The sequence below is a fragment of the Trichosurus vulpecula genome, chromosome 5 (genome assembly GCF_011100635.1).
Source record: "Trichosurus vulpecula isolate mTriVul1 chromosome 5, mTriVul1.pri, whole genome shotgun sequence".
In the NCBI taxonomy this organism is placed as follows: Eukaryota; Metazoa; Chordata; class Mammalia; order Diprotodontia; family Phalangeridae; genus Trichosurus; species Trichosurus vulpecula.
This window is the reverse complement of record NC_050577.1, coordinates 210,031,972-210,057,995: the sequence shown is the minus strand read 5'-3', so window position 1 is coordinate 210,057,995 and position 26,024 is coordinate 210,031,972. Positions and strand designations below refer to the sequence as shown.

General features: G+C 38.3%; 1 protein-coding gene and 1 pseudogene across 1 annotated transcript in view; one reads left to right on the top strand and one right to left on the bottom strand.

The window, feature by feature from the left end:
- Positions 1–26,024, top strand: part of ARID2 (AT-rich interaction domain 2) — a 236,290-nt gene that overhangs the window by 98,636 nt on the left and 111,630 nt on the right. The gene's annotated exons all lie outside the window — the stretch shown is intronic.
- LOC118850085 lies at positions 13,736–14,384 on the bottom strand (annotated as a pseudogene).

The window sequence follows — 26,024 nt, the reverse complement described above, 5'->3', positions numbered from 1 at the left end:
TTGCATACGATTTTTGAATTTGTTTTTAGAAAAATCTTTTTAAAGATATTAAGATAAGGTCCTTCTGTGCCTGTCTTTGTAGGATTTTTATCATGAAAGAGTCCTGTACTTTGTGAAAAGCCTTTTCGTTATGTATTGATGGGATCATGTGGTTTTCGATGTTTTGCTTTTTAATATGATTAATTTTATTGATTATCTTTCTAACAGTACATTACTTAAATCCTTAGTATAAATCTCACATGATCATAATTAATGATTTCTTGGTTAAATTGCTGTTATCCTATAGAATTTTGTTTAAATTTTTTCAGTCAATATTTATTAGTTATATTGGACTATAGTTTTCTTTGTCTTTCCCTGTTCTAGGTATTAGGATTGTATTTTATCTCATACTGGGATTCTGGTGGGGTGCTTTCTCTATTTTTGAGAGTGATTTGTGAAGTGTGGGTAGTAATTGTTCTTTAAAAGTTTGATGGAATTCTTCTATGAATCTATTATGAGCAGGATTTTTTTTCTTTGGTCGTTTCTTAGCAGCCAGATGTATTTCCTTTTCTCAGGAAAAAATCAGTTTATTTTAGATCTCTGTCTGGTGTTACTATTTTCTTTTACCTAGCTCAGTTGTTCTTCTCTCTCTCTCTCTCTCTCTCTCTCTCTCTCTCTCTCTCTCTCTCTCTCTCTCTCTCTCTCTCTCTCTCTCTTTTAATGTGTGAGGCATTTAGGGTTAAGGGACTTACCCAGGGTCAAGCGTCTGAGTCCAGATTTGAACACTCAGGTCCTCCTGACTGCAGGGCCGGTGCTCTGTCCATTTTGCCGCTTAGCTGCCCCAATCAGTTGTTTCTATGATTTATATCAATTACTGCTGTGATTTGTTCTTTGACTCATTATTTAAGATTTCATTGCTACATATGGTCTTATTAATTTATTTTACATAGTTATTAATTGTTTCTATGACTTTTTTTAACCCACTCATTTTAGATTTCATTGTAAGTTTCCATTTTGGTCTGTATTTTTGTTTGTGGTCACTGAACAGTTTTTTTTTAAATTATGTTATGGTATCTAAGGAAATATTAGCTATTTCTGCCCTTTTACATTTGTTTGAGATATCTCTACCATATTATATGATAAATTTTTGTAAAAGTACTACGTAGTGCTCAGAAATATGTATATTCTTTTAGTTTCCAATTTAGAAGATCCCATAAGTCTTTCAACTCTAGTTTCTCCAGAAATCTGTTCTGTTTCCTCTTTTCTCTTTTGTTTATATTTCTTTTTGACTTAACCAGAACAGAGAGTGATATTGAAGTCTCCTGTCACTTTTTTGTTGTTGTCTGTATCTTTCTGAAACTCAGATAATTGTTTGTATCTTACAGAAACTCGGATAATATTTCCTTGATGAATTTGTTTGCGAAGGCATTTGAAACATATAAGTTTATTACTAATATTGGTTTGTTGTCTATGGTTCTTTTCAGCATGATACACTTTTCTTGTTTATTTATCTATCTATCCATATTTTATATATTTATATATAAATTTTTATTTTATTCTTTTGCTTTGTCAGATAGCATTATTTCAGTGCCTGATTTTTTGGATTAACTTGTTGCATAGTAAAAATTTTTCCATCCCCTCATTTTTGTTTAGGTCTGTCTTTGTTTATTAAATGTGTTTCTTTTAAGTAATAAATTTTAAAGCTTTGTTTTCTTGTTCAGTCTGTCACTCTTACACTTTTTATTGGAATGTTTATTCCATTTAAATTTAAAGTTATAAGAGTTAGGTCTATATTTTCTTTATTCTGTTTCTAATATTGGATTTTTTCAAGTAAGATTTTTTTTCTCTTTTCCACTATAAGTATAGTACTGTTACTTCATTTAATTTAAATTTTTTAGATGGCCCTCTCTTTCCCTCATCCCAGTCCCCTCTTCTTTCCTACCCCTTTCCCTTTGAAGTTTTTCTTATTCGTTCCTTTTTTCTCATCACTCTTTTTTCTTCTCAACCAAGTAGATACTCTCTTCCTTTAACTAGTCCTATTCCCTAGTTTTTCAAATATTTTTAAACACCCTTTCCACAAAAAGGATTTCCTTCACTCTTTTCATTATCTGTGTTTTCTGTCTGTTCTAGATACTCCTTCTCTGATTTAGGACCCCAGTAATTATCTGGTCTCTTTCTTTTATCTGTTTTCCTCATGAAGTCAAGGCTTTCAAGATAGCCATTCTAGGTTTTTCCCTCTAGGTATTTTCTGCCATGGCTTTATAGGGTTTGTCCCCCTGTATCCCCCTTTTCCATTGTGTCCCACTCTCAGAATAATACCAGTTATTGCAGGTGTCCTAGAGGACACTATCCCATGTAGAGTTCCTGCGGGCCCTCTCCCCTTTTTCTCCCTACCCCCTTCTTCCCCCACTTATATATACCTTCCACTGCTTACCTTTTTTCTCCCACATTTGCCTAAAAATCTCTTTCCTGGATTCATGTTCTCCCTCTCTCCCAGGTGCTAAATTGCCCCCAGGGATTTTAACTCCTCTGTTCTCAGTTAAAGGAGAAGTAGACATTTTAAACACCAAATCTCCCAGGCTTGTATAATGAGAGTATTTTCTTTTTATGTCATTGTTTTTTGCTTCTCTTTTAGATTTTCCTTTAATTCTGTGTATATGCATTCCCAATCTATTGTTTTCTTTTTTTTTTTTTTCACATTTCGTAAGGCTTACCATTGCAGATTCCAGCTTTTCTAGTCTGCCCATTATCTTGTCAGTGCAGACCATAATTCTGCTCTCATTCTCTTTTGAACCAATAAGGCATGTTTTGATTCCATTTTCTCCCTAACTTTCCTAGGGTCCTCTGTCTCATCAAGTAGTTGGGCCATTTTCCTTTGTTTTCGTTATTTATTCATAGGAGCCTGAGTTTGTTTACTAGATGTGGCAGCTCTATTTCCTTTTGTTATTTGTTATATTTTGTTCTTCATTTATCTGTTTGTGTTCAAGATCTTTGAGTTTTCTTCTTGCTGAAACCTTTGGCAATTTGTGTTGTTAGTCTCCCTTCCTCCCTCTTCTTTTCCTTATCATTTACTTTCTGACTCCATCCCCTCTGATTGTGATTTCCTTAGGGTCTGGATGTCAAAGCATCTTAGCCTTTTAGCAAGTCGTGGTTCACTAGCTTAGGTCTCTGACTCAACAGAGTTTTGGGCAATCAAAACTGGGCCCCAGGTGAATGCTGTGCTCTTTCCCTCAGGCCTGGTGGAGTGCCACAGTGCCCTAGTCCCTGTGTCTGACCCCCCCTGCTTCCCCCCTCCACACACACACACACACACACAAATTCACACAAAGTGCTGTCCTGCTCCCTCTGTTCCTTAATTATTTGGCCTGGCATCAGTAGTTTGAACCTTTATGGAGCTTGTGTGCTGGTATTACAGAGTTGTTGTCTTTGCTTCAGCTCTGTTGGTACTACAGAGTTGTCTGCCCCAGCAAAGGCAGTTCAGAGTTTTGCAGCACCCAGCTTTTCCGCAGGGGCTGCTGTAGCTCATGAGAGAGCTAGAGACTAGAGAGCTCCATGGCACTTGAAAGTACCTTTTTCATATCTTTGGGTCTGTTAATGCAGTTGCTCTTCAGGTAGAATGGGAGGTTAGAGAAGGGTGCTGAGATTCAATGAGCATCAGTTAATGGGTTTTTAGGTTTGGTTTTTTTTAATCTTCTTTTGGATTTTGGGTTTCCTAGACTATGGAGACAGCTGAAAATACTGTATCTTTGGTGCATAATTTCTGATTTGGAGAGATTTGAGAGGTCATAGGCATGAATGGAGCAGCTAAGTGGCACAGTGGATAGAGGCTGAGCCTGGAGTGAGAAAGGCTCATCTTTGTGAGTTCAAATCTTGCCTCATACTTAATATAGTTGTGTGACCCTGGGCAAGTCACTTAACCCTGTTTGCCCCAGTTCCTTATCTGTAAAATGATCTGGAGAAGGACATGGCAAGCCACTCCAGTATCTTTGCCAAGAAAACCTCAAATGGGGTCATGAAGAGTCAAACACAAATGAATAGCACCAAACAACATCAGAGTAAATGTGTAGTCCCCCATCTTGTTGCTCACAAGAACTGGCTTTAAGTTATATCTTAATGTTTGATTTTATATATGTCTAGAAATTTATAACAATCATTTTGTAATCAAATGAATATTTTGCCTGAAGCAAATGCAATATGGCAAGGTTTTTATTTAATGTTTCTACAGTGAATCAGTCAAGAAGCATTTAATTGCTCAGGATACAATAAAAAATAGTGAGGTCAGCTGAGAATTTAAAGTAAAAAAATCAAACAGTGTTATCAGAGTATCTGAGTATTTCCTTTTTGGGGAGTATATATAATTTTGTTGTTATTTACCTCGTTACTCTTTGAACATTTTTCAGGCTTTGTTTTCCCTGATCCTCCTGCAGGGTTTATTAATATTGACCGTTCTTTTCTTCATAGTAGTCTCACATTCTTTGGATTCTGCAACATTGCAGTTCTCCTGATTCTCCTGATTGTGCCCTTTCTGTTTTCCAGAACCCTTAGTGCAGGTATCCCTTAAAGCCTTTTTCTCTTCCTTCTTCCTCTCCCGCCATGTTTCTTTAAACCAGGCCTGCACAACATACTGCCTATGGGCTGCTTGCAGCCCACCAAAGGATTTCAGGTCGCTGGGGAAAAATGTAGAGGATGTAAAAGAAATTAAAGATGTAACGAATACCTTGCCTGTACCCCTCTTAGTCTGCTTTCCACTAGTCTGTGCCTGTCATATAACTTGGCATGTGGATTGCCACTGCACACACTCCCGTTTGTCATGTGAACCGCAGCAACCAACCATCTTCAGTCTGGCTCTGGTCTTAGAGGAGTGAGAGTCTATCTTTTTGCAGTGTTTTCCATCATCACTGGCATTGAACAGGGACAAAGTGAGTGCAGCCATGCACCAACACAGCTGACGCTCACTATGTGCTAAGCAGCAACAGTGTGAGAGCTTCCTCCTCTCCTTCATTGTGTGGCTACTCTCCAAGTTATGTGAGTGTCTGGTGCTCTCTCTAAGGTAAGACACTCAGTTCCGTATTTCTGTGCATGTGAGCAGTTGGAGATTTTTTGGTTCTAACTTTAAAGTTTTGGGGGTGACTTTGTAAAATGAGTGATAAAAAGAAACGGAAGATCAAATCAGAACATATTTAACGCAGAATGGACAAATAGATACTTGAATAAGTAAATACATGAGAGACAAAATGTTGTGCCTTATTTGCCGAGAAGTAATAGCCGTTTCGAAGGAATACAGTCTTTGTTGCCATTTTGAATCAAAACATCTTGACTTAAGCAAATTGGATGTCAATGAAAAACAAATCAAAGCGTCCAAATTATTGAAAAATCTGAGTGGGGGAACAATAGTTTTTCAAGAAAATAAACTCAGAAAATAAGGCAGCTACTAAGGTTAGTTTTAAAGAAATTGATTTCAAACATGATTCCAAAGTATGATAAACTGATTGCTGACAAGAAGTATAATACCTCCCATTAACTAAATGTAAACAGTAAGAAACCTGTGTATTAAGGCTTGTACTGGTTAGCAAAGCAATTTTTTAAAACATTAATGTGATTTCATGATAAATAAAAATCTTAAGTAATAAATGTTAATTCATATTAATTGAAATTTCCCTTTTCTTAAAAATATGGTTTACTTGCAAAATAGTTTAATCATTAATTATATTCTTACTTGGAAAGTGAGTTGCTAAAAATCTATCTACAGCCTGAAGAAGTTTAGCCTATTTTAATTTTGGCTCCTGCCTTTGTGCAGATCTGCTCTAAACTACTAAATCTGTCCCCATGACTTCAGTTATCACTTCTATGTAGAAAATTAGCAGATATTTCTCTAGCCTTTCATGTCACCTCAATCTCAACCTGTCCCAAACTGAACTCATCTTAAAGCCCCAACCAGTCCCTCCTCCTGTCTTCCATATTTCAGGTAGAGATATCACCATTCTTCCAGTTACCCATGCGTGAAATAATAATAATTTATGACTTTTTTGTCTTCTTCCTTCTTCCTCTTCCACCCCACCAGCTGGCATGATTTGTTAATTATATTTCTGCAGTTTTTCTTAGATGTTCCTCTTCATCCTTCCACTGCTACCACCTTGAGTCCAGCCTTCCTTATAACCTTTCAACTGAACTATTGCAGTAGTTTGATAATTAATTTTCTTACCTTCAAGTCTGTTCTTCCACTGCTGTCTCAGCAATTTTCCTTATGCACTCCTTGACCAAGAACCTTCTGTGATTTCCATTCAATGCAAACTAAAATACAGACTTCTTATACTGGCATTCAGTGCTCTTCACAATTTAGGTCTGTTTTATAATGATACCTCTCCAGTCATCTGTACTCTATACAGCCAAATTTTGGTTATATTCATTAATAGTTGCGTAAACAAGGGCAAGCTACTTAAACTTTCTGAGCCTCAGTAAAATTGGCCTTATGAATCTGAATCACCCAATTTTCTGGACGTTGTAAAACCCCAAAAAGTATGGTATGTGTAAAAGCACTTTGTAAACTTTATAGCTATATATAAGGTCAGTAGTATTGTTTTTATCGTATCATAGTTATTTTGTTACTTTATCTGTATCCATCTTTTTTATTCCTGAACATTGTTCATCGTAGGTTATTAATATATGTTTGGTGAATTAAATTAAGTCAAATACACCTTCAAAAATGAGTAGTAGTTTTTAAAGAGTTTGTTTTGAAATAAGTTTAAGAAATAAATTGCAACTTGATTTGCTAGCTTTTTAAAACAAACTTTCAATAATTAGTAATTAATGATGGTTATCTAATATAATGCTTTGTTCAGATTTCCAGATCATGACTATCTAACAATATAGATAGCACCAAGTTCACTTGAGTTCTTAATTTCACTTGAGCTTTTAATTATAAAAACTTTAAAGGATCTTTTAATACCTAGAATTTTCTTTTTAGGAGTACCCAAAAAGGAAAAATTGTGTTGATTTGCTGCTCTGCATAGCATTTCTCAAATATTTCTTTGGCCAGAATTTTGTGAGTTAGAGAAACACCAAAACTCAGCCTGGAAGTTATCCTTTTTCTGTATCTGTTCAGCTGATAATAGGGAAAATTACCTGCCTCTACTTAACAGTTGTAAGAAAATAAAGTAGTAGAACGGAATCTGATAGAGGTAATTTAATACTGGCAATTTCTCTTGGTTTTTTCTATATATGACCTGTTTTGATAATTTCTATTTTATCTTTATCATTTCATTGTGTATTGGAAATTAAGGTGGGACTTTTTTACTGTTTTCTCTTTTGGAGCACTGAAGTAATCAAGTGCCTTTGATGATTGTTTCTTTGAATGAATCTGGGAATCTTTGATGACCTGCTTACCTCAAGGGTAAGCCTAGTTCACATAGGTTTGAGTCGCATGGTTGTGATGCCCTTTGACCCTGAACAGGATATATAAACTCAGAGGTTAGCATTTCGTTTGGGTCTCTCACTCACTGGAAGAGTGTTTTGTGATTTGACCAGACGAGACTCTGGGTAGCCGTTGTTAAGGAACCCGTTTTCTGGCTTGAAAGCCCAGATGTTGGTGCTTCCTTGATAACGATGTAGTGAGATGTTGGACAGAAAGCTAGAAGCCTGTCGACTGGTTTGTGTTATTTGATCTGTTGATATTTTCTGTTTGTAATTTCTGTTTGTATTTGCTCTAAAGGTCAGGGTGTTGGCTTTTCCTCCTGAACTAAGTGAATGATACGTGTATGTTTGATTAAAGGGAGATTATAAACCCCTTAAAGTTGCTTTCTTTAGAAAAGCAGATCAAAGAACCTGTGCTAGCAGCCCTCCTATTTGCTGGCGTTGTTGGTCTTTCACCCCTCAACAGCTGCAAACAACATTATTGTTATACGTTGTTCTTCCCTGTCTCACAAAATTAGAGAATCTCATATTTGGATGGCCATATAGTCAAACTTACCCAAGCAAAAGCACTTTCTCTCAACAGATGATCATACAGCCTTTGTTGGAAGACCTCCAGTAGGAGGAAACCATTACCTCCCAAAGTAGCCTGTTTTGCTTGTTGGTAGAGGTAATTATTGGGCAGTCTTTCATTACATTAAATAAACAGAAATTTGCTAACTCCTGGCTGAGAGAGAACATATCTGCTCCCTCTTTTATGTGACAGAATCCCAATTCATATCCCATGAAACTTTGTTCTCCAAACCTTGAAATATTTGAAATTGACTTTCATATCTCTCATTCTTCCCTAGGTTAAATCCCTGATTACTTCAGTCATTTTTTATAATCTTGAGGCTGTTCGTTATTCTCCTCACCCTCCTCTGAACTCTCTTCAATTTAGTCCTTCCTGAAATGTGGTACCCAGAGCTGAACACAATTCCTCAAAAATAATCTGATGAGGGTAGAGTACAGTGACATCATCATCTTCTTGCTTGTGGACGTTATGCCTCTCTCACCTCTGCTTAAAATGACATACTTTTGGGTTTTGGGCTTTTTTTGGGCAGGGACAGGGAAACCTGTCTTATCCCAATGTTAACTTGTTTTGGGCTTGTGTGTTGGCAATCAAAATGGGCTCTTAGCACTCAGTTCAACCAAGTACCCTTGAAGAGTTGGCCTTTGTTTCCTTGATTAGATTGGGAGTCCTTGGTGACCTCCTTGCCTCAGGGGAGGGCCTAGTTTACATGGGTTTGAGTGGCATGTTTGGGACATCAGAGGCTTTTAGACCATGTGGGTTTAAGTTGCTTCTTTGTGACTATTTCAGGTCATGTGGGTGAGTCACATGTATGACTCACCCTTGACCCTGAAAAAGATATAAAACCAGGGGTTGGCTTTCTATTTTTTGGAGCTCTTACCCACAGCCATGGTGGCGCTTGTGACTCTGGGCCAGCCCTTGTTATGAGCTCCCGGGCTGAACTTAGATGTTGGTAACCATGAATTGTATTTGGTCTGTCTGTTGATGTTTGTAATTTGTTTGTATTCCCTCTGAAGTTCAGAGTGCTGGCTTTTTCCCCTGAACTAAGTGAATGGTATTTTTCTGCTGGATTAAAGTGAGATTGTCAACTCCTTAACGTTGTTTTCCTTAGTAAAGCAGATCAAAAGAATCTGTGCTGGCAGCATTCTTGTTGTTGGGCTTGTGTTGGTCTTTCACCCCCACAACAGCTGCTAGCCAGATTGTTGAAACAGCTTGTAGTTCACAATAATACCAGATCTTTTTCAGAGAAATTGCTGTCTAGCAATGCCTTCCCCAACCTGTGCTTATGAACTTGCTTTTTAAAAAATCTCACCTTTAAGTCTTTACATTTATCCCTATTAGATTGCATCTTATTGTAGTAGGTACAGAGTTCTAGCCTATTGAGATCTTTTTGGATCCTGACTGTTATTCATGTTAGCTTTGATCAGATAATTTGCCAAGCATGCAATCTACACTCTCATCTAAGTTATTGATATAGATACTTATGCAGCAAACGGCTAAGACTCAGCAGCCAAAGAGATTTTACCAAAGTGCAGGCCTGACCATGTCACCCACGTACTCAATAAACTCCATTGGTTTCTGTTACTTCTAGGACCAAATATAGATGTTATGGTAGATAGAACACCAGGCCTGGAGTTATGAAGACCTGAGTTCAATATGTTCCTGGGCAAGTTATTTAACCTCTGTCTCAGTCCCTTCATCTGTAAAATGGACATTAAGCACCTACCTCTTAGGGTTGTTGTGAGAATCAAATAGTTCCTGGTATTCCCTCTATATACTCTATATTTAAGCTATGCTGGCCTACTTACCTTCCCTTCACATGATACTCTTATCTTTACAGTGGCTATTCCTAATGCCTGGAATGTTCTCTTTCCTCACCTCCACCTCCTAACTTCCCTGGTGTAATGGTAATCAGGGCTGCTTTTTGCTGTTCCTCTCTTAAATGCCTTTAATGATTCTGGCCTTTGTTTGAATGGGGCTGGTGAAGTGGGATCTTAGAATGTTTCTCAGCACTAAGACAATTGCAAGTCATTGATTTGTATATGATGTGGTTGGAGCTTTCCCACAGTGATTTCTCACACTCTAAATGGTGAGCCTCAAGTGCCCCAGGCCCCTGAGACAGTTATATAAGATCCGAGGTTGGTGTTTGACTTTTGGGGGTACACTCACTGCAAGAATGTGGGTGATGAGACTGAGCAAGCCATCAAATCCGCCCCACGCCACCCCCCCTTGAAGTTCAGGGGGCTAATCTTTTCCCCCTGAACTAAGTGAATGATATATGTATGTTTAATTAAACTGAGATTGTTAACTAACCCTTAAAGTTTCTTTAGTAAAGCAGACCAAAGAACCTGTGTTAGCAGCCCTTCAGTATGCTGGTATTATTGGTCTTACACAGCCATAATAGCTGCTAGCCAGATTGTTGCTATACCTGGGTGCCTCCAGGACTCAGCCCAACATTCTGTAGGAAGGCTTTACTGTGGTCTCTCCAGCTGTTAGTCTTTTTCCTCTAAGTATGTATATAAGGCATGTTGTCTTCCCCATTAGAATATGCGTTCCTTAAGAGTAGTCACGGTGTCCCTCTCCCTCCCCCTTTTTTTTTATATAGGCAGGCTTTAGCACAGTGCATGGGAGAAGAGTAAGTGCTTCATAAATGCTTGTTGACTGCCTAGCCCAAATCTACAGTGTACTGTGACCACTGGTGACCCTCTTGACAATTGGCATTGAGACACCAGTGACCACAGTTTTAACTAGTTGGTGAATACACCTGTTGTCTCAACCATATCTCATTATCTTATCCACAAATATATCATGATAGACTTTTTTCAGTTGCTTTGCTAAAAGCTAGGTTCATACTTAATCCATAGCATTCTAGTGATCCATCAATTGAGTATCCTTTCAGAAAAGGAAATAAGAGTAGTCTAGCATTAGTTGTTATTAATGAAGCCATATGGCTCTTCGTGATGACTACTTCATTTTCTAGATGTTTGGTAACCTTCCATTTCACTCTGCATTATAGAATTTTATCAAGAATTGATGCTAAGCTTAGTGGCCTATAATTTGCAGACTTCATTTTGTCTTTTTCTGGCAATTAGGACATCTTTCCTACAATCTTGATATAGTATCAAAGTATGCGAAATACCTAAGTATCTTTAGTTGAGGGTCACCAATTAATCAAAATTATTTTAATCGAATACCGTCTCAATTTAGGATGTTAAAGTAAGAGTACTTTTTTTAGGTAATAGTTAGCACTTATACTAAAACCAACTAATTTTTCTCTAAAGTCTCCTAGGGCAGCAGAGAGGCAAGGAACCAATAAACAATAGTGTTGTTTTTTTCTTGATATTCCATAGAAAGAAGGCTTGATATTAAAAGAATAGACACATTTAAACTTTAAATAGAGAGTGGAGAAAAAATTCCATTTTCTAAATGTAAAGACCTCTTTGAGTGTAACATTTAAAAATAAATTTGTAAAATTCACATTTCAGTTTTGGTAGTTTGTGAAGAGATAGCTAACTTTGTATTGAATTATGTACAGTCTGCACATGACTAGTTTTTTTAATATGCTATATGTCTCTAGAGTCACTGGGAATGTTTATTGTTAAGTGAATTATCTTAATCTTTTTCATGCTCTGGGTTTATTTTTTTTTAAGTTGTTTCACTGGTGGGCATATTTTAGCAATATTTTATTTCCTCTACCCACTTTTAAAATCTGCATTCCTAAATTAACTTTTTTTATTGTTGTTCAGTTGTTTATCAGCTGTGTCTGACTCTTCATGTTCCCATTTGGGGTTTTCTTGTCAAAGATACTAGAGTGGTTTGCCATTTCATTCTCCAGCCCATTTTAAAGATGAGAAAACTAAGGCAAGTAGGGTTCAGTGACTTGCCCAGGGTCATACAGCTAGTAAGTATCTGAGGCCAAATTTTAGGTTAAGAAGATGAGTTATCTTGACTCCAGGCACAGTACTGTACTGTATCAACTAGCTACCTCCCTGAAAAAAGGTCATTATAGAAATAAAAAAGATGGTCATAGTGGCCAAACAATACCAGAAAAATGAAGTATGTTCTTGGTTTTAAAACCAACATTTTTAAAATGTTATACCTTTCTGTATTTTGAGTTCTTTAGGAGCATAATCAAGGTGGCACACTGGATAGAGTGCCAGGCCTAGAATCATGAAGACTCATCTTCCTGAGATCAAATTTGGCCTTAAGTCAATTAACCCTGTTTGCCTTGGTTTCCTTATCTATAAAACAATCTGGGGGAAGGCAGTAGCCAACTACTCCAGTATTTTTGCCAAGAAAACCTCAAATGGAACCCCATATTGGACACGACTGAAAAACGACTCTATAAGAGGAGCGTAACCATAAAGAAGCTAAAGCAGTATGTGAAGAACAATGAATTCTCCCAGTATAATACAAAAATGCCATAATAATAACAACTTACAATTTTATAGTTAAAGTATAACAAAAATATAAGAAGAATTAAGAATGTGGTTAGAGAACTGGTCTCAGTGTCAAGAAAATCTAGGTTCAAGTCACTGCTGTCTCAGTGTGCCATTGTGTGACTGAGCAAGTCACTTTAATTTCTCTGTTCTCAGACAACTCTCTAAGACTATGTGTTGTTTGAAAAAAAGAAGCAGAATGCTATTTATTGGTAGAAGAAGTTCTCACTGGAAGCTCCCTGCACATATAGAGTCACAGATCTGGTTACTTCCTAACCCTCCCTCACCCCCCCCCCCACCCCCAAAAAATGGAAGTGCAATCCACCAAGACAAGATAAAATGAAGTAGGCATTTTTTCTCTTCTAGTGTTGGGTGATGTTGTTTGAATGTATTCTATCCATAGCAACAGAATACATATGTGTGTATATGTATGAGCATATATGTATATATGTGTGTGTGAATAGGTAGATACATAGTAAGTATCTGGATGCATTGGGTCATATTAATGCCATACTTTTTTTTTTTTCATTCCACCTGCTTCTTGATCATGGGTGGATCATATTTCAGCATTGGTTCATTTTCTTATTTTGAGAGAGCTAAAGTGATAGAAAATTTGGAAAGAGCACTATGGAGAAAACAAAAGTGATTAAAAGCTTGTATAACTATTAGAAAAGACAGGAAGAAATGGCTTTGTTTGGTCTGAAGATTTTTTTTTCAACCATTACTTCCTCAGCATCGGTAATATAATGGAGATGGAGATTTCCTTGGAGTCGTAAAGGCCTGAAATCAAGTCCTGCCTATGATACATACTGATTATGACTGTGAGCAAGTCACTTAACCTCTCAGTGCCCCAAATATCTTTTTTTTTTTTTAGATTAATCGACATTTATTAAGCACCTACTTATATATGGACCAGTTACTAGTGATACAAATATAATCGATGAAATGATCCATACTTGAAGGGAATAAGGAGGGTTTTACTTTAGAGAGGGTAGAAATCTAATTTCCCCTAAAGAAGAGAAGGGCAGTGGGTGGACTTTGCTATGCAGAGGAAGAGGTATAAAAGTGGGGGCCCCCTAAGTAGTGGGGTGGGGGTTGTGAAATTCAAAATGTGTGGGGGTGTAGGCTTCCAAGCAGAAAGCTCAGGTTTGAGGGGAAAGAATCCAGATTGAGAAGCCAGGGTTTCAGGGGAGCCAGGCTGTCAGGCAGGAAACTGGGGTCCAGGGGTCTCAGACTGGGAGTAAATCTTGGCTTGGTTTTGCATATAGATTGGTTAGATTTTATGCCTGATGCAGAGAAGCAACAGCAGTGTCAAAGTCAAGAAGGGGAAACTGGCCCCCTACCTGAAGATGCCTGGGGCAGAGGCAAAGGCATAATATTTAGCCACAGCTTCACTGGGGTTTCCCTGGGCTGAGTCGAACCACATGTGGATACATTTGCCACTGCCCCAGCTGAAAGAGCTTACTTTATAAGAGTGATTCCAAATGTTCTCACATAGGGAGGCTGGTGTTGGGAAGTGAAATGTGAAAGGGTGGCAGGCAGCCTCAACTGGGCATTTGTTAATCCCTGAAGTCCAATTCCAGCCTTTGTGCCAGTTCTCTTTGCAGGTATGAGGTTCAGCAGTCCTCCCATCACTGGTTACAGTCTTTGCACAGGGGAACATTCAGGATCCGTTCCCTCCTCCAGCTTGAGGAGACCAGCTGGATCCAGGGTCCTAGGTTAGGAGAGCATTCATAGAGACAAGTATCCCTGAATAAAGTGGCGTTTGCAGGCTGGGGTCATCTTTCCACAGGGATCGTAGTTGAAGTGGTGCAGGTAGGAGGTATCTTGTGGGCTTCAATGCTTGTGTTTGTCGTGCAGCAGGCCTTTTTCTTCCATGGGCTGCACTGGTGATGAAGGTCATCTTCTGGACCAGGCTCTGACTTGTGGTGTTTAGCATCCATGCAGACACTGAGCAGATCACTACCCTTCCGAAGTCCATGAGCCATGGCCAAGAGGCCCAGGAACAGCAACCCCCATCCTGATTGAGTCATGATCTCTGGGGCCTGTCTCCCCTAGGTTCCCAGCAATTCTAAGGAAGCCTGGAGCGCAAAATAATAGCAAAGACCCTTAGGGGGGGAATTTCCTTCTATTATAAAACCAGCACTAATTTAAATACCAACCTTGGTTCTGGATTTAACTGGGCTTTGGTGGCTTGAGGGGTGGGAGGAGCCTAAATATCTTTCTAAGACAGTTATGTTGTAGATTAGGTCTTAAAGGACCTGCTGCTTAGAGTTTGTTGACTCTGAGTTCATTACATTGATTAAATAACAGATCTAGTTAAAAACAAACAAGCAAAGAAAAAAAATGACCAATAACAGATTATTCAGTTTCTTGTTATACCCATGCCTCATTTCTGCTAAACTTCTTTTGTGTCTTTATCATCACCTTCAGTCCTTTTACCCCTGTATTTTACCTTGATCTGACTTTACTTCCCTCCCTCCCCAATCTTGAACCTATGGCTAGCCAGTTCAATTTTAGCATTGAATTCCTTGACCCCTTCATATAGTCACCATTCTTATCTTGCCAGATCCCAATACCAGATTATTCCCCATATACTACTGAAAAAATGCTGGAGGGAATCATATTACCTAATGTAATCTCAACCTGGCCCCAGAACAGCCCCTTTATCCCACCCTTAAAAAGATTTTCTATCCCAATCCTCACAGTAGCTATTCCACAACTTTTCTTTCCTTAAACTTCTCATAAGACCCAATTCCTCCACCTTCTTGAGAAAAGACCTGGTCTCTTATTTTACTGAGAAATTCAAATCTCATTCATCCGAGATGACTCTTGTCCCTACTCTATTTCAAAAACCCTTGACATCATGCCCCATTCTTTTGTCTTTTAATGAAATCTCTGATGTAGATGCGGTCCTTCTCACCAACAAAGCCAACCCTCTCCTTATACCCTTGATTCCATTTTCTCTAAGCAGATGACTCCCAGATCCATATTACAACCCTAGTTTGTCTCCTGAGTTCTGATCCAATGTCATCACTGCCCATTAGCTATTTCCAACTCTTTTCTCTATTTGACATTTCAAAATTAATGTGTTCAAAACAGAAATGATTATCCTTTCTCCACCACAACCCACTTCTTCTGAATTTCACTCTTTCTCTCAAGGGCACCATTTTCTAGTCATCTAGGATGATCTTAGTGTTAATTACTTAGGTGGTCTTTTATCTCATACAATTATTTGTCAGGTCTTCTTGATTCTACTTCTACAACCTCTCATGTATTCAACCCCTTCTGTCTATTCATATGGCTACCACCCTACCTCAGACCCTTATCCCCTCTGCGTGGAATATTGTGATATCTTCCTAATTGATCTCTCTGCCTCCATGGTCTCTTCCTTCTTCAATCCATTTACATAGCTGACAGAATGATATTCCTAAGGTATAGGACTAACCATGAGGACTAACTGCTGCTCAAGAAGCTCCAGTGGCTCCTTAATTCCTCAAGAATGAATTTCATACTCCTCTGTTCAGTCCAACTTCAACCTAACCTTTCCAGACTTAGTATATATTACTTCCCTTTCTACAGACTGATGTCCAGTCAAACTGGTTGTCTTGATGTCATCGTACAGGTTGTCTCCCATTTCTGGAATGCACTCCCTCTTTTCTTCTGCCTCTTAGAATCTCGTTTCCTTTAAAGCTCAGCTCACATGCCTCCTACATGAATTCTTTTCAGATCTGTCCCCTGAACTACTAGTATTTCTTCCCCAAAGTTAACTTGTTTATATATTATATTCAGATGTGTATAATTTATCCCCTCCGAGACGATATATCTATATAGATTATGCAGTAGTTAAGAGTATGAAGTATTTAGAATATGTGTTATGTATATGTTATATATTATAGATTGTGAAAGACTATAATATATATAATCTCTTTATAATGCGTAATATGCATATAATATATTATGTTTTATATGTAACATTGTATGTATATTTTGTATTATAATACGTGTGTGTATTTTTACATCTAATAATGTGTTATACATATATACATACATATTCTAAGTACTTCTCAATTGAAATATTCTACAGTGTTACCATTTTGGAGCCAAATACATGCTTGATTAAAGAAGAAAAGCCTGATGGGAATTTAATATCTTTTTATGTATAAATATACATCTATATAACAGATGTATAACATATTTATAGATATGGCGATTAATATGCCTCCCGATTTCTTAGAGAAGCTACTCACTATACTGGTTTTCTCAGTGTCTCCTGATAGGTAAGATAGAATGGGTTTAAACTTGCAATGGGAAGTATTTAGGTTGCTCTCTAGAAAGAAATTCTTGACCTTAAGAACATATATTATTTTTAGAATCAGTCCAATCAAAATGACTGACTCTGGTTCTTTCTATTCCTGAGTTATCATAATTATTTTTCATTTTTGAAAAAGATAAAAGTATTTAATTAACGAAAAGACTTTGGTAAATGAAGTGGCAACCATAAACTGAGATTGATACAAATATTTATCAGTACCACTTTTGTATGTAGTTTAGAAGACTTGCCAGCTTGTTTCAAGATTTGGTGTGTATGTGTACACACACACACACACACACACACACACACACACACACAGTGTATATACCTTTCAAATCAGTGTCACTGATTTTTGCTGTAACTGCAGAGTTAGCCCTAAGCTCCATCTTGTAAACAGCATTCTCATGTCTTAGAAGCATGCCTGATGGTTTAAATTATATAAGGAGATAGATTGATAACCTTTTATGCATTATTTGTTCAGATAGGTGTAGCAGCAGCAGCAATAGGAGTAATCATTGTTATCCTCATTGTAGATCTTGGTCCTTTGTTTTAGAAGAGGATAGTGACATCGGGGAGTACATAATTTGGATTTAAGTGAGGCAGAGCTGTACAAATTCATCAGTCTCATTCTTTGTTCCTGAGACATCAAAGTCCAGTAGCAAGACAAAAGTCAACATGACTGGATGCAGTGAATGACTTTGGCATCTTTGATATCTGAACAAGCTCTAAGCGCTCCACCAGCACCTACTTTAAGCCACTTTCATGGCTGCTGGAACAAGTTGTTCTCATCCACTCATGCTGGGGAAGATCTTCACTTGCTTGGAGTAGACATCTCCTTACTCACCTGTAGGTTTGAGGCCTGTCGTTTACCCTCAACCTGGTTTAGCCTGTCTATTGAGACAGTTTTACCAGGCTTCAGCTGCTGCACATGCTACATCTTCTTGGAGCCGAAGGTGAGAGTTGGGTAAATCAGGTGGCCATCAAAGATAGATGAGCAACCCTGTAAAGGGTTTGGCAAGCCCTCACACAAGTGGTACTAGTCCTCCTGAATACCTTATACACCCCAATAGATAAAGTAGTTGCTCACTAAATATTTCCTGGATTGAATTTGTTAAATCAAACATAGGACTGATTTATAGTCATATTTAAATTTAATTTCTATCTGTATATTTATTTTATTTTGATTACAATATTTGTAGATGGTGTGCCCTGGGATGTCATTTTTTTCTTATTCTTTTATTGCTGTGAGGGTTTACTAGAAAGGTATGTTTAATGTTATTCTGATATGACACACTGGATCATCATTAGTTAATGGAGAAGATTGTTAGATATCCCTGGACTGATGCATGAATTAAACTTCTCTCTAATTCTAGGGTTTTCATCACCGTTTGCTAATTTTCATACCTTTTAATTACTTTTTTCAGGCAGGGAATCTAGTCATTGAATTTAGAAAAGTGACTTTCTGTTTCTGCACTAGTTCTTATTGATTTACATTTATGTGTTAGAGTTTGGGTTTGTTGGTTAGTTTTTTTGTTTTTTGCCTTTTAGTTTAGAAAAAGTTTGATCCTTCCTCCCCTCTCCCCTAAAGTCTCACTTATCTTCGTGGTAACAGTAGTTTTATATTAACAAAATGTGAGTTTGTGGAATGTCCTAATATAGGACTAGTCTATTTGTAAGTCATCTGAGAATGAATCTAGCTAAGACCAGTAAGACATCACCAGATTCATAAAATCTTAGGAACTTTGGTGTTCATTTACCCTATCTCCCTCATTTTATAGCGAAGGAAATTTAAGGTCCAAAGAGATGAAGTGACTTGTCCTAGATCATACAGTTAGTTAATAGCAGAGCCAGAGTAACAGCTCAGATCCTACAACTCTAGTTTTTTGATATCACCTTATACTCCCCCCAACCCTCTTCTTCAGCCCAGTTTCTCTCTCCCCTATTATTTTGATAGGAATAAAGCTTTGCATGCATACCTTACTGCTGAGTTTTCTAAACACATGGGTTAGTAGTGAAGTACAAAGCCAGAATTTTGGATGATTTCAAGTAGGGTTCCCCCATAAATATATTTACTTTTAAAAATGAAAATAAATCATAATCAAAACAAGAATAATACAGGAAATTTGCTCTGATAATGAATGCGAATCCAGTTACTATCTAATATGGTATGCACAGACAAAACAACTTTGAGTCAACCTCTCTAGGCTTCATTTTCAAGGCATTTGGACTAGACAACCTTTAATGTCCTTTCCAGCTTTAAGTATATGATTCTGTGAGCCAGGGCAAGTTGAATCTTCATTTGGGCATTATCTGCCATTATCAAGGTCAATCAGTTTAGTCTGATGACATAGATGATTACTTTTATTATGTTTTTTGCGGCATTTGGATGTCAACTGTATATAAACTTAAATTAACCTTTGGGAGTTAAATGTGCTGTATTATCTGTTTTATTTTTCAACATCATTTATTTTCATAAGTGTAATACTCAATTCTGGAAACAATATTCCTAAGAGTTTTCCTTTTGGGATCTTTTTCAAGAAGAGATGGGTGGATTCTTCCAATATCTATTTTACCCTCTGGTTCTAGAATATCAGGGCAGTTTTCCTTGATAATTTCTTGAAAGATGATGTCTAGGATCTTTTTTTAATCATGGCTTTCAGGTAGTCCAATAATTTTTAAGTTAACTCTCCTGGATCTATTCTCCCAGGTCAGTGGTTTTTCCAGTGAGATTGTCTTCCATTGTCTTCCATTTTTTCATTCTTTTGACTCTGTTTTATACTTTTTTGATTTCTCACGAAGTCACTAGCTTTCACTTGTTCCATTGTAATTTTTAAGGCAGTATTTTCTACAGTGGTCTTTTGGACCTCCTTTTTCATTTGTCTAATTCTGCCTTTTAAGGCATTCTTCTCCTCCTTGGCTTTTTGGAGCTCTTTTGCCATTTGAGTTAGTCTATTTTTTAAGGTGTTATTTTCTTCAGTATTTTTTTGGGTCTCCTTTAGCAAGTCATTGACTTGTTTTTCATGGTTTTCTTGTATCACTCTCATTTCTGTTCGTATCCTGTAACCACTTAGCTACCAAGGGATGGCTACTGGTCACAGACATACATGCAAATACATATGTACATGTATAAGGTATTCTTCATGTTTCCCCTACAAGATTAAAAACTCTCAAAAAACAAGAGTACCATCTCATTCAAGGCCCTAAACGTTAAATAACTGTTTAATTGTTATTAGCAAACTGTTTAATTCTAATCGTGTTTTGAAATGCAAATTTTGAAGGGAAAAAAGCATATATCCCACTTAAGAGTACAAGTTTTAAAATGTAAACTCCTTCTAAAATTTCCAAGAAAACCAATTGTATACTACATCTAACATTTGGGAGGAGTGGGTAAATAATATGAGATAGTTGCCAGAGACATCAGATTTTATCCAGTCCCAGGTGAATCATGCAGTATAAGGAGTGGCAATCTCTAATTTTGTGTTTGTTAGGTCAGGGCCCCAAATAACATGTAGCAAAAGGCAATTTCTCCTTGTGCAAAAAAAAAAATGATGCACAGGAGTCATAATGGAGAATGAGATTGCAAGCTAGGTTTCAGAAGGAAAATTTATACCTTTTTTCATATACATTCTAAGCAGACAGTTATAAATGGGAGAAAACCACCAGTAAGAAATATTTGGAACAAGACTGTCTTGAAACCTAGAAATATTAATGCTAGTACTAGCAGGGTATATATGTCACAATAGTTTGTAAATATGAGAGAATACTCAATATGCATTTTCCAAATTCTGGAAAAATACTAGACTTAGATTAGACAGTGATTAACAGCTGAAATTTATTTTAATATGTTCTTGTGAAAGTATACTTTTGATAGCTCTGCAAATATATTTATAATTGGTGATAAAGTTGTTATACATTGTTATTTTCATAAAGTAATGTTTGCATAGAAAAACACACTATTACATTATATCATATTGTATATCACACTATGTGGAAAGTCATCCAGTTGGCCCATGTAGTTGCCATATCAAGGTGCTTTGTGACAGTTAGTGGAATTACTGGGTTTGAATCCTGGCCCTGTCACTTTCTACCTACATATATATCCAATCGGGATTTGTTCTGTGAAGCTTGTATTCAGTCAGAGGGCCAAACTTGAGGACTTACAAGGCCACATGTGGCCTTCAGGCCTCAAGTTCCCCATCCCTAGTTTATACTATGCCTTAAATATGAAATAGAAATAAAAAAAATCTATATAAAATACACAAGAAGTACACTGTGTTTCTATATGCTTCTATTAGTTTATAAATGCCAGAATAATGTTTTTCCTATGGCATAATATGTATACTACACCAAATAATACAAATCTTGAAGAAACCCTAAATTCCAATTAGCATATGTTAGACATAAGGCAATAATTGTATTTACTAACTTGCCCAATGTGGAACCTTAATTCAGCTTTTCTTTTTTCAATAATTTTTACCTGTAAAGTTTTTATTAAGGACAAGGAATCAGACATAGATTAGACCTTCAACTTCATTGGTATAGGGAATTCTCAGCTGAGGAAATTCTCTTGACCAATTCTGTTTAGCATGGTTTTCTACTTGGATTCTTATAGAATTGCCTGATGTGCTGAGAGATTAAGTGACTTGCCCAGAGTCATACAGTCAGTATTGGTTAGTTGTTGTCCGTTGTTCTTGGAGAGGACCAAAATGACATCACCATGCTAGAGTCAAGTTTCAGTGTGTCCGGCAGTAACTGATCAGACCAATACGAGCTCAGAATGTTCTACCACAGGTCGGGCACAAATAGTCTGTTAACATTTGGAGTGGATTATCTAAATTTGTGCATCCCACATTTCCTTTGAGCTGTTTCAATTCTGCTTTGCTCATAGAGCGCAGCACCTTCTCTGATGTGGGCACACCATGCTGAGCAGTCGGGTGCCAGTGTCTCTCATCTCACACAATCAAGTTCCAAAGTTCTTAAGAGAGACCTTGGAACTATCCTTGTATCCCTTCTTCGGACCACCATGTGAACACTTACCCTGTGTAAATTCTCCATAAAGTAGTCTTTTTGGCAAGTGTACATTTTGCATTCAAACAACATGGCCAGCCCATCAGAGTTGCACTTTCTGAAGTAGAGTTTGAATGCTTGGCAGTTTAGTTCGAGTAAGGACCTGAGTGTCTGGTACCTTATCCTGCCAGATGATCTTCAGAATGTTCCTAAGACGATTCAGATGGAAGCAATTCAGTTTCCTGGCATGGCGCTGGTAGATTGTCTAGGTTTCACAGGCATACAACACTGAGGTCAGAGCAATGGCTCTGTAGACCTTCAGTTTGGTAGTCAGTCTAATACCTCTTCTCTCCCATACTTTCCCTCGGGGAGTCCCAAACACTGACCTAGCTCTGGCAATGCATGCATCAACTTCATTATGAATCCCTGGAAAGTATACTACCAAAGTAAGTGAACTTATCCACAGCATTCAAAACTTCTCCATTTGTTGGAACCAGTGGTTCCACATATGGATGGTGTGGTGGTGGCTGATGGAGCACCTGTGTTTTCTTGTGTTAATTGTTAGGTCAAAATTAGGACAAGCAGCAGAGAATTGATCTGTACCTTGTTGCATCTCAGCTTCAGAGGCTGAATTGAGTGCACAACCATCTGCAAACAGAAAATCATGCACCAACACTCCCTCCACTTTGGTCTTGGCTTGTGGTCTTTTAAAGTTGAAGAATTTACCATAAGTGTGGTAGCTGACCTTGATGCCATGTTTGTCTTCATTGAAAGCATTTGACAGCATGACTGAAAACATCATGCTGAAAAGCATGGGAGCAGGCACACAGCCTTGTTTCACTCCATTGGTGACTGGGAAAGCATGACAGCATTGTCCATTATCCAGAACCTGAGTAAGCATGCTGTCATGAAATTGATGTTCAATGTTGATGAACTTCTCCAGGCAACCAAATTTTGACATAATTTTCCATAAGCCCTCACAGCTGTCAGTATCAAAGTCCTTGGTCAGATCTACAGACCTTGTGTAGAGACCTCTGTTCTGCTCCTGGCATTTCTCCTGGAGTTGTCGGTCAACACATACCATATCAACTATTCCTTGGCCCTTACTGAAGCCACACTGGCTCTCAGGTAGATAACCATCTTCCAGGTGAAGGATCAACCTATTGAGGAGCACGCTGGCAAGAATCTTGCCAGCAATGACTAAGAGGGAGACCCATCTTGTGATTCTCACAGGACAATCTATTTCTTCTACCTTTATAGATATGAACAGGGGAGGCATCCTTGAACTCCTGGGGGATAGCCTACTCTTGCCATATAACCCTGAAAATTTCAGTCAGCTTTTGGATGAGCAATGGATCCCCTACCTTGTAAATCTCAGCTGGAATAAAATCAGCACTAGGTGCTTTGCCACAAGAAAGGAGTCTAATGGCATTCAAAACCTCTTCTTCAGTTGGAACTTCAGCTAGGGAGGGATTGACTTTTTCCTGAGGTAAACGGTTCGTGGCCTCAGCATTGATTGATGGTCTTTTGAGAACACTATGGAAGTGCTCAGTCCGTCTCCAGGATCATGTCTTTAGCACTAATCAATGTGGCTCCATCAGCACTGAGTAGTTGAGATGCACCATAGGTCTTTGGCCCATAAATAGCCTTGCGGGCATCATAAAAGCACTTTGGATTATTACTATCAGTATAAAACTGAATTTCAATTGCCTTCTTACTGAGCCAACAATCCTGCATCTTTCTAAGCTTTGCTTGTACTTTACTTTTGATGGAGTTAAATGATGCCTTCTTAGAGATAGATGAAATATCCTGCTGGTAAGCCCTATGGAGTTCTAGCTTTTCATTTAGTAGCTTCTGAATTTCCCTATCATTTTCATCAAACCAGTCTTGGTATTTGCAGTTGTTCTGATCTAGATGAGCAAATGCAGTGCTATACACCAGATCTCTGAAAGCTGCCCACTCCTTTTCTGCGCTCCACTGTTGCCAGCTGTGTGTTGGCTCAAATTTCCCTCCAAGTTAGCAACAAACTGTTCCCTCTCAAAGAAGAGCTCTGATCTGTTGGTTCTTCCAGTAGTCATTTTGCCCTGGGCTGCTGCTTTTGTTGAATGCAAATAGTTAGCTTAGAGAGGATAAGTCTATGATCATTCCAGCACTCTGTGCCACACATTGCCTTTGTCACTCTCACATCCTGTCTCTCTCTTTTCCTTACAGTCACATAGTTTATTAAATGCTAATGTTTGCTATGAGGGTGCATTTACCAAGTTTTATTGCATTTAGGTAAATAGAAGACAGTGTTGGTTATGAGAAGGTCATGAGATGTACCAGCCTTCCATAGTGACCATTGCTGTTGCTGTTTCCAACTCCATTCCTCCCTAATACTCCCTGCCAAATGTGGTAGTCTGAGCCTACTCTAGGATTAAAATCACCCAGAATTATAAGCTTGTCCTGTTTTGGCACATTGATGATAAGGCTCTCCAGGTCTTCATAATGATGGTGGTGTGAAATTTTCTGGCAAGTGGCAAGCGGCAGTCACATTGTCATGATCCCGTTGTTCAGTTCTTCTGGTAAGTATGTAAGCTTGTTGACTAGATTAGTTTTGATTGTAATTCCTATGCCAGCTTCACGGCATTCTCCTTCACTGTGGCCACTCCAGAAAAACATGTATCCAGCTCCAACTTCAGTAAGCTGGCCTTCATTTGCCAGCCTCAGGGCTGCTATTTGGATGCCATACCTGCTGAGTTCTCTTGCAACAAGAACTGTTCATCTTTCAGGTCTACTGAAATTTGTGTTGTCTGTAAGTGTGTGCCCATTCCATGGGCTGGTAGTAATTGGAATCATCTTTTTAGATGTTTTTGTACTTTTTTGTGTGTTTCAACCACAGAATGGGATTCCGTGCCTGCTGCGGTAACCAGTGTTGAGTAAGCAGACAATTTTTAGGGTACTTTTTCTGTCCCCTTCCTCACAGCAGGAAGTGAGCAATGCAGTACTTAAAAGGTTGCTCAGACAAAATCCCACTGCTGCTTTCAGTGAGAAACACTTATGGCCTGGGCTACCTAGGTGCAGGATTCTTGCTACAGCTCCCAGTGTATCTGCACCTGTTGCTTCATCACTTGCCTGTCACCACAGGACTTTGAGATAGGTAAAGTGGTAAAATGGCATGGGTGATGTCTTTTGATTTACTTGTAAATTGGATTTAAATGAGGCAGAGTTGCATGAAGTTGGTGGCCTCATTCTCTCCTCCAGAGTTATCACAGTCCAGTGGGAGGACAGAATGAAGACTACTGGTGATGGCTTAAGAGGCATAGTGCTAGCTTCAGCTGCCTTCATGGCTGTCGGAACAAATTGTTCTCATCTGCCCATTCCACAAGGGGAAGTTTTCACATGTTTGGAGGAGACAGCCCCCTAACTCACCAATGTTTTTGAGCCCTCTCAGTTACCCTCAACCTGGTTTAGCTGTCTGCCAAAATGGTTTACTAGGGTGTGGCTGCTGTGTTATGCTATTGCTTCTTGGAGCCACAGGTGAGAGTTAGGTGCAACAGTTGGACACCAAAGGTAGAAAGCAGCTCTGAAAAGGGTTCAGGAGCCAGCATACCAGAGGTACTAGTCTTCTCTGAACACACCCTACACCTCACACTGTCAATATATGTCAGTGATGAAATGTGAACCCTTAACCTGCTGACTCCAAGGGTGGCTATTTAGGCACCTCATCATACTGACTCTCTTTGATTTTCATTAAAACATATTTAAATCTCTTGCAGCATAGTGTCATATATAAAGTGTATATTCTACAAAGGTCTTTGAAATATATACCTCAAGCATTTGATACATCTGAGGCCCTTTAAGGCATAGGAAGAAGAAATGGAAATTGATTGGGTGTGTGGGGTTGAAGAAGAGTATGTAGAGGATAATGCTGAAGTTATAAACCTATGACAGAAATAGGGAAGTTCCATAGAGGGAAGGGTTTAGTAGAAAAAATGTATTCTAGATTGGGCCTGAAATTGAAATACCACCTGGACATCCAGTTTGAAATGTCTAATCAGCAGTTATTGATGGAGTATTGAAGTTCAGAAGAGATATTGGGGCTGGATATAGAGATCTCAGAATTAGATGAATAGAGGTGAGAAATAAGCCCCAGAGAGCTAAATAGGTCACTTTTAAAAAGTCTGTGTATATATGTATGTGGGGGGTGGGGCAGGTAGGAGAAGGGGGGGGAGGGAAAGTGGGGGGAAGGGGAGGGGGGGGAGAGAAAGAGAGAGAGAGAGAGAGAGAGAGAGAGAGAGAGAGAGAGAGAGAGAGAGAGAGAGAG